This window comes from Ipomoea nil, unplaced genomic scaffold (assembly GCF_001879475.1).
Source record: "Ipomoea nil cultivar Tokyo-kokei standard unplaced genomic scaffold, Asagao_1.1 scaffold0642, whole genome shotgun sequence".
In the NCBI taxonomy this organism is placed as follows: Eukaryota; Viridiplantae; Streptophyta; class Magnoliopsida; order Solanales; family Convolvulaceae; genus Ipomoea; species Ipomoea nil.
This window is the reverse complement of record NW_017617070.1, coordinates 2642827-2661415: the sequence shown is the minus strand read 5'-3', so window position 1 is coordinate 2661415 and position 18589 is coordinate 2642827. Positions and strand designations below refer to the sequence as shown.

General features: G+C 37.6%; 1 long non-coding RNA gene across 1 annotated transcript; it reads right to left on the bottom strand.

Moving 5' to 3' along the window:
- Positions 1–1902: 1902 nt before the first annotated feature.
- LOC109174560 lies at positions 1903–4941 on the bottom strand. The gene is made up of 3 exons (XR_002053109.1): positions 4931–4941; positions 4864–4865; positions 1903–1987 (listed from the first exon to the last, which is right to left on the bottom strand). It is a non-coding gene; the product is annotated as an uncharacterized LOC109174560 (long non-coding RNA).
- Positions 4942–18589: the final 13648 nt, after the last annotated feature.

Genomic DNA, 18589 nt, shown 5'->3' with positions numbered 1-18589 from the left:
AAGAGAGGATATCACAAAGCTCCGCAATTGAAATGTGCATCCAAGGGATGCACTTCGAGCTCTCTTATATCTTGCAGGGAATCAAGCCTAGAACATTTGAAGAACTATCCAGTCGTGCTCACGACATGGAATTGAGTATTGAAGCCAATGGAGGGCTCAACATGTCAAGTATCCCTAGCTCATCCAAGGCACCTGTAAAACAAGAATTCAAGAAAGGGGGCAAGCCCTTCCCGAAACCATAAAAGAAAGAGGCCATGAACGTAAAAACAGCATCAATGCGGGTTTTGGCCAAAGTGACTGAAAATCCCAGGCTAAGGTCATTTTCCCGCCCATCTCGGGGTACTAGAATCATTGAAGAGATGCAGCAAAAACAGTATCTGTTCTTGGATTCTGATATGTCACCCATGTTTGATGAATTGTTAAAGCTCAAGTTGATTGAATTACCAGAGATGAAGCGTCCCGAATAAGCTTCTAAGGTGGACGACCCCAACTATTGCAAGTATCATCGTCTCCTCGGACACCCGATTGAAAAATGCTTCGTCTTTAAAGATAAGGTGATGAGACTTGCTCGTGATGGAAAGATTGAGCTGGCTGATGCAACTGCCAGCACCAACCAAATTTCATGTGGAAGGTTCGCTCCGCTAGTTGTGGAGAGTGATGAAGAGGATGGGGGAAAGCAATACAAACGCCCGCTTCCATTTATTGTGAAACATGCTACTAGGCAACAACCGGAGTTACCACAGGTCAATTCGGTATGCGAGAAGGATTGGATAATTATTACCCACAAAAAACAAAGGAACAATGTTGGACATGTTAGATCTTTGAAGAGAATAACGAAGCAATGGGTTGAGAGAAAGCCAGCAAGGGACCTCGCCTATGACACAAAGATGAGAGGACGTCCCAGCACGTCTTGAACACCAGTTGCCCTGGCTCAATACATGCCGAAGGCTCTTCCTCCGCATGGGACAAATATTCCTGGAACTCGCCTGAATATTAAAGAGAGACATGTTGAAGAGGAGGAATATTCATTCCCCGTGATTGAGGGAGGTAACGAGGTTCAAGTCCACAAAGCCGCGTCTTATACTGCCGAGATAACTTTCAAAGATGAGGATCTATTGCTTGGTGGTACACCACATAATCGTCCGTTGTTTGTTGAAGGTTATGCCCGCGAGCAAAAGATTAAAAGGATTTTGATTGATCAAGGGTCGGTTGTGAACATTCTGTCACTCCGGGAGATGAAGGAACTCGACATTTCCACTGATGAGCTCTCTCAAAGCCGCTTAATGATTCAAGGATTTAATCAAGGAGGACAAAGAGCACTGGGTACCATCAGACTCGACCTCAGGATCGGAACACTAAACTCAAGTACACTATGTTATGTGATAGACGTAAGGACGTCGTACAACTTGCTGCTGGGCCGGCCTGGGATACATGAGAATGGAGTAGTTCCCTCATCCTGGCACCAATGCCTCATGTTTGAATAAGGCGGGGTGATAGAAAAGGTAGTCGCTGATGAAACTCCCTTCATTGAGGCAGAATCATACTTTGCAGATGCAAAGTTTTACTTGAAGAAACAAGTTGTTGTAGAAGAGGCTGACCGACGCGATGTTGACACACCTCCTGATCCAAAGTGGAAAGGCAAACAAGTCGTAGACCAAGCTCATTGCGACAAGGAACTTGTTTTCCCACTTGCAAGAATTGAAACATTAAAAGCAGCTCCAGTTAAACCGCTTGAAGATAAAGCTCAAGTTGGGACAAGTCAAACATTATTGCTCGCTAAACGCACTGGCGGCTTCGACCCTAATGCCTATAAACTCCTATTCAAAGCTGGATATGATCCCAAAGAGCCACAGAAGCTTGAGAAACTCATCCCAGAAGCTGGTGGTAAAGGCAAGTCAGCAGGAGCCGCATGAACGCAAAGGGTTGGGTTATGTTCCCCCTAAGCCAGTGCGAATATTCATAAACAGAGCCACAAGTAATTGCATCACTTCTACAGATGAGGAGGAAAGTGACAAGAAGCAATCTGTTTTTGATAGAATTGGAGATGTAGAATCACGACAATCAGTCTTCCGTAGACTTGGGCCGAATCCCAAACCTGCTAAGAGAAAATCAGTACATGACAGAATTGGGCCTACTCAGAGTTCAAAAGAGCATACCAACCCTCCTACTGAAATGGAACCTTCGAAAAGACTCGGGAGTGTCGTTCCATCTCGCATGAGAAGAGAAGTTAATATCCATGTCTCGTGTGGTGAAGTTTTGAAGGTCCAACCAAGAACCATTATACACACCCAAGTGCAAGAAAGAAGTCAAGAAAACATTGATTCAACTTGTGAAGCAACACCAAGTCAAGATGAGATGGCATAGTCATTTCATATAACATTATATGATGAGATTCCAACCGAGGGTGAAGATGCAGAGGATGCGCCTCAAGAGCTAGAAGAAGGGGTACAAGCCGCAGTGGACGAACTAAAAGAGGTGGATCTAGGAACTCCTGAAGGTCTCGACCTATCTTCATTAGTTCACTCCTTTCCAATGAAGATGAAGAAATATATGTCACACTTTTGAAAGAATATATTGATGTATTTGCATGGACATACAAGGACATGCCAGGGTTGGACCCAAAGGTAGCCGTGCACCGCTTGGCAGTGAAAAAGGGGTGTTGCCCGGTTAAGCAAGCTCAACGGCGCTTCCGCCCCGAGCTCATTCCCTCAATCAAAGTAGAAGTCAACAAACTTATAGAGGCTGGTTTCATTCGCGAAGTTAAATACCCAACTTGGATATCCAGCATTGTTCCTGTGCGCAAGAAGAACGGCCAGATCCGTGTGTGCGTAGACTTTTGAGATCTTAACGTTGCATGCCCGAAAGATGACTTCCCGCTCCCTATTACAGAGTTAATGATAGATGCCGTAACTGGACACGAGATCATGTCATTCATGGATGGCTCATCCGGTTACAATCAAATCTGCATGGCGCTAGAAGATGAAGAATTTACAGCGTTTCGTATACCAAAAGGCATCTACTGCTACAAAGTGATGCCCTTTGGTTTGAAAAATGCAGGTGCTACATACCAAAGGGCTATGCAGACTATATTTGATGACATGCTACATAAAATGGTGGAATGTTACGTAGATGACTTGGTTGTGAAGTTGAAACTCCGCACAGATCACATGATGCATCTAAGACAAGTCTTTGACCGCTTGCGGAAATTTCAACTCAAAATGAACCCCCTGAAGTGTGCTTTTGGGGTTGCTGCTGGAAAATTCCTTGGGTTTACTGTTCGACATAGGGGCATTGAGATCGAACAAGCAAAGATCGATGCTATAATGAAGATGCCTGAGCCAAGGAACCTTCATGAGCTTAAAAGCTTGCAAGGGAAGTTGGCTTATATAAGAAGATTCATATCAAACCTAGCAAGAAGATGTCAGCCCTTTTGCCGGTTAATGAAGAAGGGTGTCCCATTTGTATGGGATGAGGCCTGCAAGAATGTTTTCCAAAGCATCAAGTCCTATTTAATGAAGCCACCTGTGTTGACTGCTCCAATTCCAGGACTCTCGTTGATCCTTTACATCTCCGCTCAAGAAAGCTCTGTGGGTGCTTTACTTGCACAAGAGAATGATAAGGGGAAAGAAAATGCCCTTTATTATTTAAGTAGAAAGATGACGTCAAATGAGCTCAAATATCTGCCAATTGAAAAGTTGTGTCTGGCCCTTGTATTCGCCATCAGGAAGCTCAAGAACTATTTTGAAGCGCATACAATTCGACTAGTTTCCAGGGCAAACCCGATGAAGTATGTCATGTTAAAGGTTGTTCTTTTCGATCGACTTGCTAGGTGGTACTTATTATTTCAACAGTTTGAGATCACTTATGTACCACAGAAGTCCATCAAGGGGCAAGCCTTAGCAGATTTCCTAGCTGATCATCCAATTCCGGCCGAATGGGAGCTGTCCAATGACCTACCTGATGAGGATGTGCTTGCAGTTGAAGTTTTACCTCCATGGAAGATGTACTTTGATGGAGCGGCACACAAAGAGGGGGCAGGCGCTGGAGTTGTTTTTGTTACGCCTGAAGGGGAAGTGCTTCCTTATTCATTTACCTTGACGGAACGCTGCTCGAACAATGTTGCCGAGTATCAAACACTCATTTTGGGACTTGAAATTGCAGCTGATATGAAGCAACTAAGGGTTAACATATACGGGGACTCCAAACTGATTATCAACCAAGTACTTGGGGTTTACGAAGTAAAAAAGCCAGAGTTGATCCCATACAACAGTTATGCAAAGACGCTCCTGCATTGGCTAGGAGATGCTACGATGGAGCACATTCCAAGGAAACATAATAAGCAAGCCGATGCCTTAGCTTCTTTGGCTTCAACTATATCACATCCTATAGATGAGGCTCGGTTACGAGTATGCCAAAAATGGGTGGTCCCTCCAATCTTCGAAGACGATGGCTCTCTTGACGACATTGTTGAACTCCCGACTGCTTCTGTCTATGAGGTAGATAAAGAGGATTGGCGGCAATCATTGATTGACTACCTTGTTGATGGGAAGTTACCTCAAGACCCTCGTAGGAGGGTAGATGTAAGACGTCGAGTTCCTCGCTTCATATATTTCAAAGATGCGCTATATCGGCGCTCGTTTGATGGTGTGTTCCTTCGATGTTTAGGCGAAGAGGAAACTTTACAAGCGATGGAGGAGGCTCACTCTGGAGTGTGCGGTGCTCATCAATTTGGTCCTAAGTTACATTTTCACATCAAAAGGATGGGTTACTACTGGCCTACGATGGTGAAGGATTGCACAGACTATGCACGTAGATGTCAAGCATGTCAATTCCATGCGAACTTTATCCATCAACCTCCTGAACCGCTATATCCGACGGTAGCATCGTGGCCATTTGATGCATGGGGGCTTGATGTGGTTGGTCCTATTACACCCAAGTCATCAGCAGGGCATTCGTATATACTAGTAGCCACCGATTATTTCTCAAAGTGGGCTGAAGCAGTGGCTTTAAAGGAAGTGAAGAAGGAAAATGTTGCAGACTTCATCCGAGTTCACATTATCTATCGTTTTGGCATCCCTCGGTATATCCTAACCGACAACGAGAAACCATTCGATAATAAATTGATGGATAAAATCTGCAAAGTTTTTGAGTTCGAGCAAAGAAATTCATCAGCTTATTATGCAGCTGCAAATGGACTTGCCGAGGCTTTTAACAAAACTCTATGCAATCTACTAAAAAAGGTGGTGTCGAAGTCAAAATGTGATTGGCAAGAGAGGATGGAAGAAGCACTGTGGGCATACAGAACTACGTACCGTACACCAACACAAAGCACTCCATACTCACTGGTTTATGGGGTTGAAGCAGTCTTGCCTCTTGAACGCCAAATACCTTCTCTAAGGTTAGCTATCCAAGAAGGCCTTACAGACGAGGATAATGTAAAGTTGCGGTTGGCAGAGTTAGAAGCTCTCGATGAGAAGAGATTGCAGGCTCAACAAAGTTTAGAATGCTATCAAGCTCAAATTTCTAGAGCTTTCAACAAGAGGGTAAGGATTCGCTCATTTCAGGTTGGTGACAAGGTGTTGGCGGTTCATAGACCTATCATTATTACAAGGAAAACTGGGCACAAGTTTACTCCAAAATGGGATGGACCTTACGTGGTACAAGAAGCATACTCAAGAGGTGCTTACAAGCTAATTGATGAAGATGGTGTGCGAGTTGGCCCTATTAACGGGAAATTCTTAAAGATCTATCATCCCTAAGCACACAGACTACATAATGAATGATATCCACAAAAAATGCAGCACGTGGTTAAACTGCTAATGCATCTCGCTTGTCTATGGGTAGGCCCAAGTCATAGACGCTCCTGACACGCACGAGCTTAAACTGTGTACGGTAAACTCCTGGCCTGCATGAGTTTAAACTGTGAACGGCCTTACCTATTCAAATGGTCCTTTGAACTACGTTTGACTTGATCTCCTTTGCAGGAGTACGTAGGCAGCTTATAAACACTTCATCTTCTAAGATCAGTCATAACTAAAATAAACCCCTTTGTGTCCCCTTTATGTCACGTTTGTTCGAATAATGTAGATGTATTGGAGATGGGTCATCTCTGTTCATGTTGTAATTACGGGTGAATTCTTTTGTCAGATTTCTATTAGAGTGACTCGTTTGGGTTTAGACTTAGTTGCTTCTGTTCATGCTCAAGTTCAATTACTTTCCTCCGAGTATACTTTTTTTTTGCACTTGTAATCAAGAAAATTGTTTGCAAGTATTGTTGAAAAGAGAAGAGAATTCAAGTCTTGTTTCCAAGTATAAAACTCATGCGTTATAAAAAAAAAAATCTAAGCAAAAAATATATATATAAAATCTAAAGTATTTTAAAGCTCATGAGATCTTCCTTATACGCTTCCAGCTCTCTTTTGATTGAAGTAAGCTTTTCTTCATCTTCATCTGTCAATGTGGGGCAGTCTCGAATACGTTTAACTTCCTCCTCAGCGGTGGTCACGACCTTTTGCGATGCATTATGTTGTTCTTGAGCCTTCGTCACACGGTCTTGGAGTTCCGGGTTCTTGGCTTCAATCTCCTTCAACTCTTCCTGCGCATCCTTTATCGTTTTCTCCAGGAGGTTTTTCGATCGGCGGCGTCTTTGAGGGTTTTCTGTTCGTCAAGAAAAAGCGTTTCGGTTTGAGAACACTTCTGTTGAGATTCTATAAGGACACCTTGCATTAGAACTAGCTTCGCGGCTTGGGTTTCAACGGGCAATACATCTGAGAGCTGCGACCGCGCCCGATCGTAATCTTTGGCTTTGTTAAAGAACTCGGCCACTCGTCGCTTCAATGTTGATAGGTCCACCCCGTCCCGTCCCATTTCTTGGAGTTGTCTTTCAACGCTTCCTTGGAAAGAAGAAATTCTTTCAGCTAGAATCTCATTAAGCTTCCTGCAGATACTACTCCAAACTCCTGCAATGAAAGCCATGTACTGTGATATAAACGGCTCCTCGCCGGGGAAGATAGAGGCTTGGGATGGCTCTGGCTGCGTCTCCTGGGGAGTTGTGTTTAAGGGCGGTGTCGACTGGTGGGATTCTACCTCGAGGTCAGGGGTATTAGAGCGTCCGCCACTTTGTCCCATTGAAGATTGGTGATTTGATAACTGGACATCGTTGCTAACATGTGGCTCGGCAGGATCCTGTAAAAAGTAGTGCATGTACGTTAACAAAGGCCAAGGTTCAACGATATACGAAACGAAAGAGTTTGGGGGAAGTATCTTAACCTGGCTCAATGGTCTCCCTCTAGGCCTTTTCCAACAGCGATCTTGATCGTCATCACTACCAGTATCCTCGTCTAAGCTTCGCTGCCTCGCTTGCTCCTCCCTGCTCATTCGAACGGCATGTCCTGAGGCTCTATCCCGAGATGACATGTCCTCTTGTGCAGGTGTTTTTTTGTTCCTGGAGGTGGTCAATTGGTCTCTTTGTTCTTGATTTCCTTCCTCGCCAACAGGTACGTTTGGGTTTCCGTTAACGGCTATGTCTGTGAAATGATTCTCGAGAAGGTTTGCACTCACATCGATCAACTAGGCCTTGTACTCGTTCGAAAAATGCTTCTTTGGAGCAGCCGGACTCATGGGAAATGTCGCCCTGGATTGGGAGTTGACATTATCATATTGGCGATGGAGTCGGAATCCTTCGGTGAGTGAAGCATAACGAACATCCTTCGCCAACAGGCCGGGGGCATATGCTTGATAGAATCCAAATTGACGACTGAAGCGATGTGGCATATAAGGCTCAGTTTTGCATCGAGACCCTTTGCGCAAAACGAGGAAGCTGGGGCGCAAACATATGAAGTACTCAAAGTCTTCCCTACTCCCTCTACGGTCGTCGTAAAAGATAAAATCTCTATTATCCTTGCGGGAGTTGCAGAGCCAAGAAACGTCCCCTTTGAATATCTTCTTGCAGGCATCCATCTCGGTGTAATACCTTGCACCACCTTCTCCAGAATTAGTGACCATCTTTGGGTTTGCTAACGTGAGGCTGGGGGTCTTAAAGTGGGTTTGGTAGTAAGTTGCTAGCCAGCCGTACATGTAATGGATTGGAAAAAGGATCTCCTATTTGACCAGGAGAGTGGGATTCCGAGATTGAGTTTAAACCAGAATAAATACTAGCAAGTACTGGAGCCGCAAGACATATCTTATCTCCTCTAGCCATCATGCATGCTATCTTGAAAGTCTCTGGGCGAATGGTTCTTGTTGGTGTACCTGGTAGGACAAACACGCAAAGCCAACAAGATAAAAACGCGGCCAAGTAAGCTTCCTTTTTGAAACGCCGGGAGATGCCTAGTTCAAGAAAGGGCGTCCTGCTCACATCTAACCACCTGATGGATTTGTTAAGTTCTCCGCTTGGGTTGTGGGTATTCTTTGGCCGGGATTTCCTGTCCTTTTGAGATGCAAGTGGAGGAGCTGGATGTGTTCGCGGTTTTCTGCACCAGAAGTCAATCCATCGCGATGCTTGAACAAAGGGGGTGACACCCTCTTGCTGGTTTAAGAGATAAAAGGCCTCGAATAAGCTTGCACAACACTTGTTTGGGCCCCTTTTTAGGTCCAGAGCACTCGAGATGTGTTCGTCATAAATGCCGCCGGACAGTGGTAGTCCCCCAAGAACGTGCAAATCCCGAGGCGATATGCTAACCTCACCAGACGAGGTGATCAGGGTGTTGGTTCGTGGGTACCATGCTTCGCAGAAGGCTTTGACAATGTTGATGTTACGGTCATATGTAAATAATGACGCGTACACAGCATCATATATCTTCCCCTCCTTTAAGGTGTCGTGGGAGAAGTGAAGCATTTCTTCAACCCACTCCCAATATCCTTTTAGAAAAGTGAATTCGCCCTCAAAGTCTATGTCTTGGCCCCACGAGACCTCAGCATTAAGTATACGATGCCCCAGTGTAGGAAGGGCGTCTTTGGAAGGTTGGTGCTGCATTCCGGGTAGCAAGGTCCACACCTTGGATGGCGGGCATTCGTACTCGGGGGTCCAGTTGCTCTCATGATACGACACCGTGAGCTTTGGCGGGTCACGTAGTACTATGGGTGGGTTAACCGTCAGTGTGACTTGATGATCACTATTTCTGCTCGATATCACCATGACATCTTGCCCGTTACGTCGTAGATCTTGAAAGTACACCATCTTGAATGTGTCAAAGTCGAAAAGTCGCTGTAAAAAATAAGAACAATAACTATGATATATTACAAATATATAGCATATACATAACACAAAATTAAATTGATAAATTTTATATATATATATATATATATATATATATATATATATATATATATATATATATATATATATATGACAAATTTTTGAACTATGGGCCACACAATTTTATGGACCATGGTCTATGCAATAACGATCTTATAAATATACTACATGTGGACTACATATGTTAATACATTGTATACATATATACACAATATTATTATACAATATTATTATACAATTATTATTATTCTTATCATTATTATTATTGTATTAGTATTATTATTATATTATGTTATTACAATTGTTATCAGAATATTGAAGAAAAAAAAACGAAACAAAGCAAAAGAAACCAAAGGGAAAAAAACGAAACAGAAAGCAAAACTAAAAAAAAAAAAAAACAAACAAACAAACAAACAAACAACGCATAAAAAATGGATGAGATAGAAGAAGCTGAAAGAAAAAAATACAATGAAAAAAAAACACAAAAGCAAAGAAGAGTAAAACGAGCAAAGAAAAAAGAAAAAGTAAAGAGGTTAGGTGGCTGTTGTAGGCTGTGCATGTCAGTATGTGTTGTCACCCTCAAATCACCATCTAAGTAATTAAAACCACTCCCAGCTCACAGAGACTGTGGTTTCGCTCTATGCAGTGCTTCTTTCGCTTCATCTCTCCAAGCACGCAGCAACAACGGTGGTGCGGCGATCCATCTCCGGCGGTAGCAGATGTCAACGCGCGTTCCTGGTTGAGGTAGCGATCTCCGGGGGCGTCGACAGAGAAGAAGAAGACTACGGAGGGCAGCAGTCTGGCGACCTTCAACTACTCCGGCGACTTCTGCAGGGAAAACAAAAAAAAAAAACAAAAAAGCTTCCGGCGGGGGGGCTGGGTAGTGTCGACCTCCGAGCAGCAGAGAAGCATAAATGGGCAGAGGGAAACTTCTGGACTCCGGCGGGCAGCATTCCGACGACCTCTGGACTCCGGTGATAGCCTCCGGTAGCGCTGTTCTCCGGCGAGAGGCTGAGGAGCGTCGTTCTTGATCAGTAGTCTTCCAAAACAGCGGCAACCTCCAACAAATATATCCTGCACCAACAACAATAGGGAAACAGAGCTTTGCGACCGGCGGTTTTTTTTTTTTTTTTTTTTTGCGACGAACTTCCGGCGACTATGAACTCCATAGCAGTAATCTGCCAGCGGCGGCCTCCGGCGAGAGCAGTGACGAACCTCCAGCGCCATTCAAAAAAAGAAAACAAACAAAATCTCCGGCGGGTAATTCCGGCGACCCTCAATAGATGAAAATTCCGACGAACAGTAAAAAAAATCAAAAGATGGCTGGTTGGGGCTTCTTTTCCACGTTGCCATATCGCTTCCGCTCTTCCTAAAGCTACTCCTGCAAATAAAAATGCATATAGGAGGATGAAAACAAATTTACCTTGTTGAAGGGAAGTCCGTTGCTCTGATTTGCTCTGCTTTGTTCGTGGTTGAAAAGCTGATGGATTGAGGCATTATTTATAGTGTATTGAGGGAAGCGTTAGAGTAGGATTACATTCCTAATCTTATCATAATTGAACGAGGTTGTTAGATAGTTGATTTGAGAATCCCGCTGAAATTGCGTATGAGATGAGTTTGAGTCCAAGTCGGTTGTATCCTTGCAGGGAGAATAGTTTGAATGTTGTTGGGCTTCAAATTGGCTTAATGTTAGTTGGATTCGGTCTGACTTGAGTTCCATATTCATGGCCTAATGATTGGCCTCTGGCCTTTGAAGTATCCAGTATCCATGCCATAACATGCAGAGATGTCAAATGGGTTAAACTTGAGTTCAATATTCAATATGGCAAGGAAAAAAAAAAACTCCATATGTTTGGGCCCATGTAATCCACTATTTTGGCTCATAGAATATTCAAGTTTATAATTGGACTCGTTTTGTGGTAATTTAATCTTTTGATTTGTGTTCGCGAAATATCCGGACATACATTTGGGCCCATGGAGATAGATGCACCACGATGAATTTAAAGAACCGTTTTGTTAGGTTTCAAGACTTCCTCGCTCCAAGCACATTAAGTGACATGTCTTAGCAAGTCTCGAGGGGGCAATTTGTAGACACAGAAAATTTGAATCCAACAAATGGACTGATAAATGGTTATTGGACCGACATCGGAATTGATTATTGGGCCAATTTAATTAATTGGATCATATAAATTAATTTAATTTTATTAGTCCAATTGAATTTGATTTGGGCTATTGAATTAATTAAATAGTTGGCCCAAGCCCATTTCATATTTGAATTTAAATTATAATTATAATTTAAATATAATATTAATTTTATTATATTTGAATTAGATAATTATAATTTAGTTTGAATTTGAATTAGATTATACGATAATGAACCTGGACTTGATTTTGGGCAAGGTTCATTTTTTAAAATAATTAATTAATTAATTAATTAATTAATTAATTAAAGGGGGAATTTGTTGGGGAATGTTGGTTAGGCTTCTAGTATAAATAGAGCCTTTATTTCATTCCAAAACACACTTGAAAGCTTGAAGAACTTGAAGACTTAAGGAGTTGAGAGCATTTGAAGAGTCTGAAGGCATTGAAGAACGCTTGAGGATTTGAAGGCATTTTTGTTGATTTTGCAGGCAATTTGAATCCATTGCAGGTACTTTGGAGCTTTGCAGAATTGATTGTCTCGAAGATCTTGAAGTCTTTTGAAGGCATTTGAGGATCTTAAAGCAGCTTGAATCCATTGCATGTGCTTTGAAACTTTGCAGGATTGATTACTTCTAAATTCTTGACGCTCGTTGTTGGAAGTTGCGCCAATTAAATCCCGGAAGCTACGCCACTTAAATCCCGGAGACACGCGCCACTTAAATCCCGGAGGCTACGCTATTTGAATCCCGGAGGCACTTCCATAGATAACATCAGTGAAGAATCAGAGGACTAGACAGAGATTTTGTACCTGCATATTGAATTATACACACGTTGTACACGGAATTTTGTGAATATATACAAAGTTTACTTTTTTTGTGTTTACAATATGTATTTATGATAAGTTATTAAATTACATTATTGACCTTATTCTTAACGGTAGATTAACAGAAATTTTAACGGAGGATCAATATTGGCAGTCAAATTAAAGTCGAGGATGTAATATGGCAAAATTAAAAGAGTATGACTAAATGTAGCAACGCCACAATAGTCGAGGACTAAAAATGGATTTACTCCATGCAGCAATATAATTGTTATATCATGGAACATGATCCATCTTGCATTGTAAACCCTAGTTCAAAAATTATGTATCAATAGTTGATTTATTTTGTACTTACAATTAACTATTTATGTACTTGTAAATAAATTGAAGACGCATAAAATGTTAACTACATACATATAAAATTGTAACTATATACACATAAATTGTTAAGTGTAGATACAGAATATGTTAACTACAGACACATTATATATTGTTAACATCATTTCAAAAAAAAAATATATTGTTAACATATTATATGTCAACAATTAACATATTTTGTACATGCAGTTAACCGTTTATGTGTATGAAGTTAATATATTATGTGCTTTCAATTTATTTACAGACACATAAATTGTTAACTACAAAAATATGTCAAATATGTCAATTGGAAGCACAGAATTTAAAGTAGAGTCGTCAGCCGTCAAAACTGACCGAACCCACCGAGTTTGGCCCGTTTAACCTGAATTTTTGATGGGTTGCGCATGTATTTTTCCAATCCGGCTCGTTTTGGGACCGGGCCGTCTAACCCGTGGTGGGATGTGGGTTGTACGGGTTGGCCCGTGGTCCATGAGCCAGCCCGTATAGCCCACTTCCCACCCACCTCAATTTTATTTAAATATATTTTGTGTAATTGAAGTTTGAATTAGTGTTTAAAATTAATGTTTACTATAAGAATCAAACCCTAAACATTTCAATTATTCTAACACTATAGCGACCAAATATACCAATGGCACTTTGTATATATTCTTGTATTATTATTCTTGTCATTTTTTTTCAGCCTAAATGCACGGTCAGAATGAGTGCACAAGTGCACATGATACCTGAAGTTCACATCTGGACTGTTTTATATATATATATAGTGGCGGACCCCACTGCCCCCACTCACCCCACCCCCACCCCTTATATAACCTTTGTATGTATATGTGTATATATAGTACAAGTTTTAGTATAAGTATTAAAAAATAGAGGAATGTTCATAGAATGTGGCTTAGCCTAGTTGGCTGCTAGGGTTCAAATCCCCTTTATCTGTTTTCACTATTAATACTTTTATAACTTTTCTATATCCAACATTATTTATGGCTATACTTTTTAAGTGTTTCATTTTTTTTTTCTAATTATCAATTTTGCTTTAATATTTTGCCCCTGCTGAAAAAAATTTTTGGGTCCGCCACTATATATATATATATATATATATATATATATATATATATATATATATATATATATATACACACACACACACACACATATATATATACACATATATATGCCTGTAATGAATACAACCGTTTGTAAAATTTAAAAATGTCATAAGTTAGAAATATGGAATAATCGATTTCAAAATAAAATAAAATTTTAAAATTTAAGAAAATAGGCAAATATATGCATGAAAGCTCATAGATGAAATAATATTAAATGCAATATTTCGTTGGTATCTCTTATTCTAACACAACAAATCGTGAGACATAAAAACATGAGTAAATACTGGCGGAGGTCCTCCGACTTTGGTGGCACTGCCACTTTTAGTCCTTAACTTTTAAATCAACCACTTTTAGTCCTCTTACTTTTTGTTTCTAGCTATCTATGGTCCTTTCGTTAAACTTGACCATCTAATGCCGTTTTCGAAAAGATAATTAAGTCATTTCATAATTAATTTATTAATTATTATGTTTAATTTCCTCATCAGAATAGTCAAACAATGGTTTCCCCGGCTATGAATGTGTACAAAATCAGCTCGTGAATCAAAATGGCGTACAAAAGCTGGTACGAAGGTTATGCCAAAACAACGTCGGGATATCTCGGTATGACTCGACAAACATAATAATTAATAAATTAATTATGAAAGGACTGAATTATCCTTGAGAAAGCGGCATTAGATAGTCAAGTTTAACGGAAGGACCATAGATGGCTAAAAACAAAAAGTAAGAGGACTAAGAGTGGTTGATTTAAAAGTTGAGGACTAAAAGTGACAGTGAGACCAAAGTCAGAGGACCTCCGCTGGTATTTACTCTAAAAACATCTATAATTTGTATACAATTATCTTATTTAAAATGCTTTTGCAATATGTTTAATATTAGTTATAAGTCTAAAAGTAGTTATACATTTTTATTGCAATTTTGGTGATATATACATAAAAGATGGCGAGTTACTGTGTTTCTTAAGAGTATACCATATCTTACACATCACACCGATGAATAACAATCATTATTGTGTAGACTATGGTCCACACAGCTGTATGTACCATACTATCAAATAATATATATTTAATATACAAATAATGTACTTTTAGTATATTAAAAATGTACATTATATTTAAGGAAAATACATTATTTGAATACTGAAAATACATTATTTTGTATAATATACATTTAATACACAAATAATAAATATATATTTAGTATATTAAAAATGATTTTTTTTGTTATGGTCTACATAATAATTTGCCGATGAACAACTAGTTATACATATAAAATTCTTTTTTCAACTTCATTAGTATTACTAGTTTTTTACGCGCATTGCGCGATTGGGATAATGCCCAAAGCTTCTTTTTTAAAAAATAAGTACTTTAAAGTATATTAAGGCAAGATTATATTGAAATTATTCATGCATAGATAATTAAATGTTAAATTTATGTATTTAAATATGCAATTCTAAGTTTACAAATGGAAGATAATATAGTTAAGATTGATTATAATTGTCAATAAAATAATTGCATAAGTATGGTTAAAACCAAATACGGGACATAAGCTAGAGAGAGCAAATAAAAATTAGGGTATAAAATATTAAATATATACTAATATTGAAGAGCTAATTGCTGATTGCCAAACAAGGACATTGCGGGATAGTTTCTTACTTTATTTTGTTGTGTGATTTGAATACTCTTTTTGTCAATAAATCCCCAAGTAGTTAATATGATTGACTTAATTATATTTTTTATTTTTTTAAACAATTATTATTATTATTATTATTATTATTATTATTATTATTATTATTATTATTATTATTAGTATACCCTTAGGTCATTTTATATTTTAATCTAAACATCTAATATTTTCAAATATCTTTTTACCACTAAACCATTGAGCTAAGCCCGTGCGGGTTAAATATGTAATTCTAAGTTTACAAATGCAAGATAATATAGTCAATATTGATTATAATTGTCAATAAAATAATTGTATAGGTATGAATTATGATTGAAACCAAATACGGGACATAAGAGAGAACAAATAAAAATTAGGGCATAAAATATTAAATATATACTAATATTGTTTGAGGAGATTCCGACATTAGGATTTGTGGTTAAGTTCTATTAAAACTTTAATATTAGAATTAGATTAATGGTGTAGTTATAATTCTATATTAGACTTTAATATTAGAATTAGACTAACGGTGAATTAACGGAAAAGTTAAATGGATAATCATATAATTAAGAATAAATTAGAAAATCTTAAAAGAACAAAATTAAAACCTGAACAATATGAACCATTCATTTGATTTAATAATTTGGCAGTTATTTTTTCTACCCAATGTTAATAATTAAATAAATTCGCTGGTCAAATCCGCTAACGGCTAATTGTCAAACAAGGACATTGCGAGGTAGTTCTCACTTCAATTTGTTGTGTGATTTGAATATAATCAATTAATAAATTTGAATATAAAGAATTTTTATATTGAAGAAAAATAAAGACAATATAACTAATAAAATTATTTATCTTATTTAATTTATTGATAATGAATAATTTTTTTTTTGAATAAAGATATTGTGGACACATAATTCTAAATTAAAAAAATGCATATGTATTATTGTTTGTTGTAACTACTAAATTATTATTTATATAATTTAACTAGTTTTTTACGCGCATTGCGCGATTGGGATAATGCCCAATGTTTTTTTTTTTAAATAAGTACTTTAAAGTATATTAAGACAGGATTATATTGAAATTGTTCATGCATAGATAATTGAAGGTTGAATTTGCGTATTTAAATAGGTAATTCTTCTCCTAAAGGTTGAGTCCCCAACCCCAAGGGCCCCCACACTCCGACCCGACAGAGCATTGTGGGAAGTTGTAAATCACGGTGACTCAATGGTTCAGCAGACAGGGCCAAATGCTGATACGCACAAGGAATCTGCCCACTTTGGACATAATTTCCGCACTGCCGCCGCCGAGGTTCAAACCTTCGTCTCTTCTCCCAAATACTACCCACTAAACCATTGAGCTAAGCCCGTGCGGGTTAAATAGGTAATTCTAAGTTTACAAATGCAAGATAATATAGTCAAGATTGATCATAATTGTCAATAAAATAATTGTATAGGTATCGTTGAAACCAAATACGGGACATAAGGGAGAATAAATAAAAATTAGGACATAAAATATTAAATATATACTAATATTGTTTGAGGAGATTCCGACATTAGGATTTGTGGTTAAGTTCTATTAAGACTTTAATATTAGAATTAGATTAATGGTGTAGTTATAATTCTATATTAGACTTTAATATTAAAATTAGACTAACGGTGAATTAACGGAAAAGTTAAATGGATAATCATATAATTAAGGATAAATTAGAAAATCTTAAAAGAAAAAATTAAAACCTGAACAATATGAGTCATTCATTTGATTTAATAATTTGGCGGTCATTTTTTCTACCCAATGTTAATAATTAAATAAATTCGCTGGTCAAATCCGCTAACGTTAACCGCTAACTGCTGATTGTCAAACAAGGACATTGCGAGGTAGTTCTCACTTCAATTTGTTGTGTGATTTGAATACTCTCGTTGTCACAAAATCTCTCAAGTAGTTAATATGGTTGACTTTATTAATTATATTTTTTAAATTTTTTCATGGTATTAATAAAATACTTGGTAAATAAATATATAGCATTATAACTTTGATATTTAATTAGAAAAATAGTGCACAAAAAAGATAATAGATAATGTAGTGAATATAATCAATTGATGAATTTGAATGTAAAAATTTTTACATTTGAGAAAAATAAAGACAATATAACTAATGAAAATATTTCTTTTAATTAATTTATTGATAATTAATAAATTTTTTTTCACTGAATAAAGACATTGTAAGGATAATGTAGCGAATATAATCAATTAATAAATTTGAATATAAAGAATTTTTATATTGAAGAAAAATAAAGACAATATAACTAATAAAATTATTTCTCTTATTTAATTGATTGATAATGAATAATTTTTTTTTAATAAAGGCATTGTGGACACATAATTCTAAATTAAAGAAATGCATATGTATTATTTTTTGTTGTAACTACTAAATTATTATTTATATAATTTAATAAGAGTAAAATAGAGTACTAATTATGCCAACTTTAATTGGGATGAGTTTCGAACCTAAGACCTTTTTTTATTGAAATCAATGAGTAAGTTAACGGTAAACTAACGACAATTCTTAAAATTTTAACGGAATTAGTAACGGTGTGTGGGTATTTTAGAAAATTTTAGTGTAAAATTTAAATCTGATCAATCTTTTAATTAATCTGAGCCATTCATTTGATTAAAATCTGTGATCGCCATTTTTTCTACCCATTATAGCCCTAACTCTCTTGGGCTCTTATTAGTATAGTAGATAGATAAGAGTAAAATAGAGTACTAATTATGCCAACTTTGATTGGGATGAAGTTCAAACCTAAGACCTTTATTTATTTTTTTTTTTTATTGAAATCAATGAGTAAGTTAACGGTGAACTAACGGCAATTCTTAAAATTTTAACGGAATTAGTAACGGTGTGTAGGTATTTTAAGAAATTTTAGTGTAAAATTTAAATCTGATTAATCTTTTAATCAATCTGAGCCATTCATTTGATTAAAATCTGTGACCGCCACTTTTTCTACCCATTATAGGCCTAACTCTCTTGGGCTCTTATTAGTATACTAGTTTTTTACGCGCATTGCGCGATTGGAATAATGCCCAATATTTTTTTAAAATAAGTACTTTAAAGTGTATCAAGGCAATATTAAATTAGAATTTTTCATGCATAAATAAATAAATAATTGAATGTTGAATTTGCATATTTAAATATGTAATTCTAAGTTTACAAATGTAAGATAATATAGTCAAG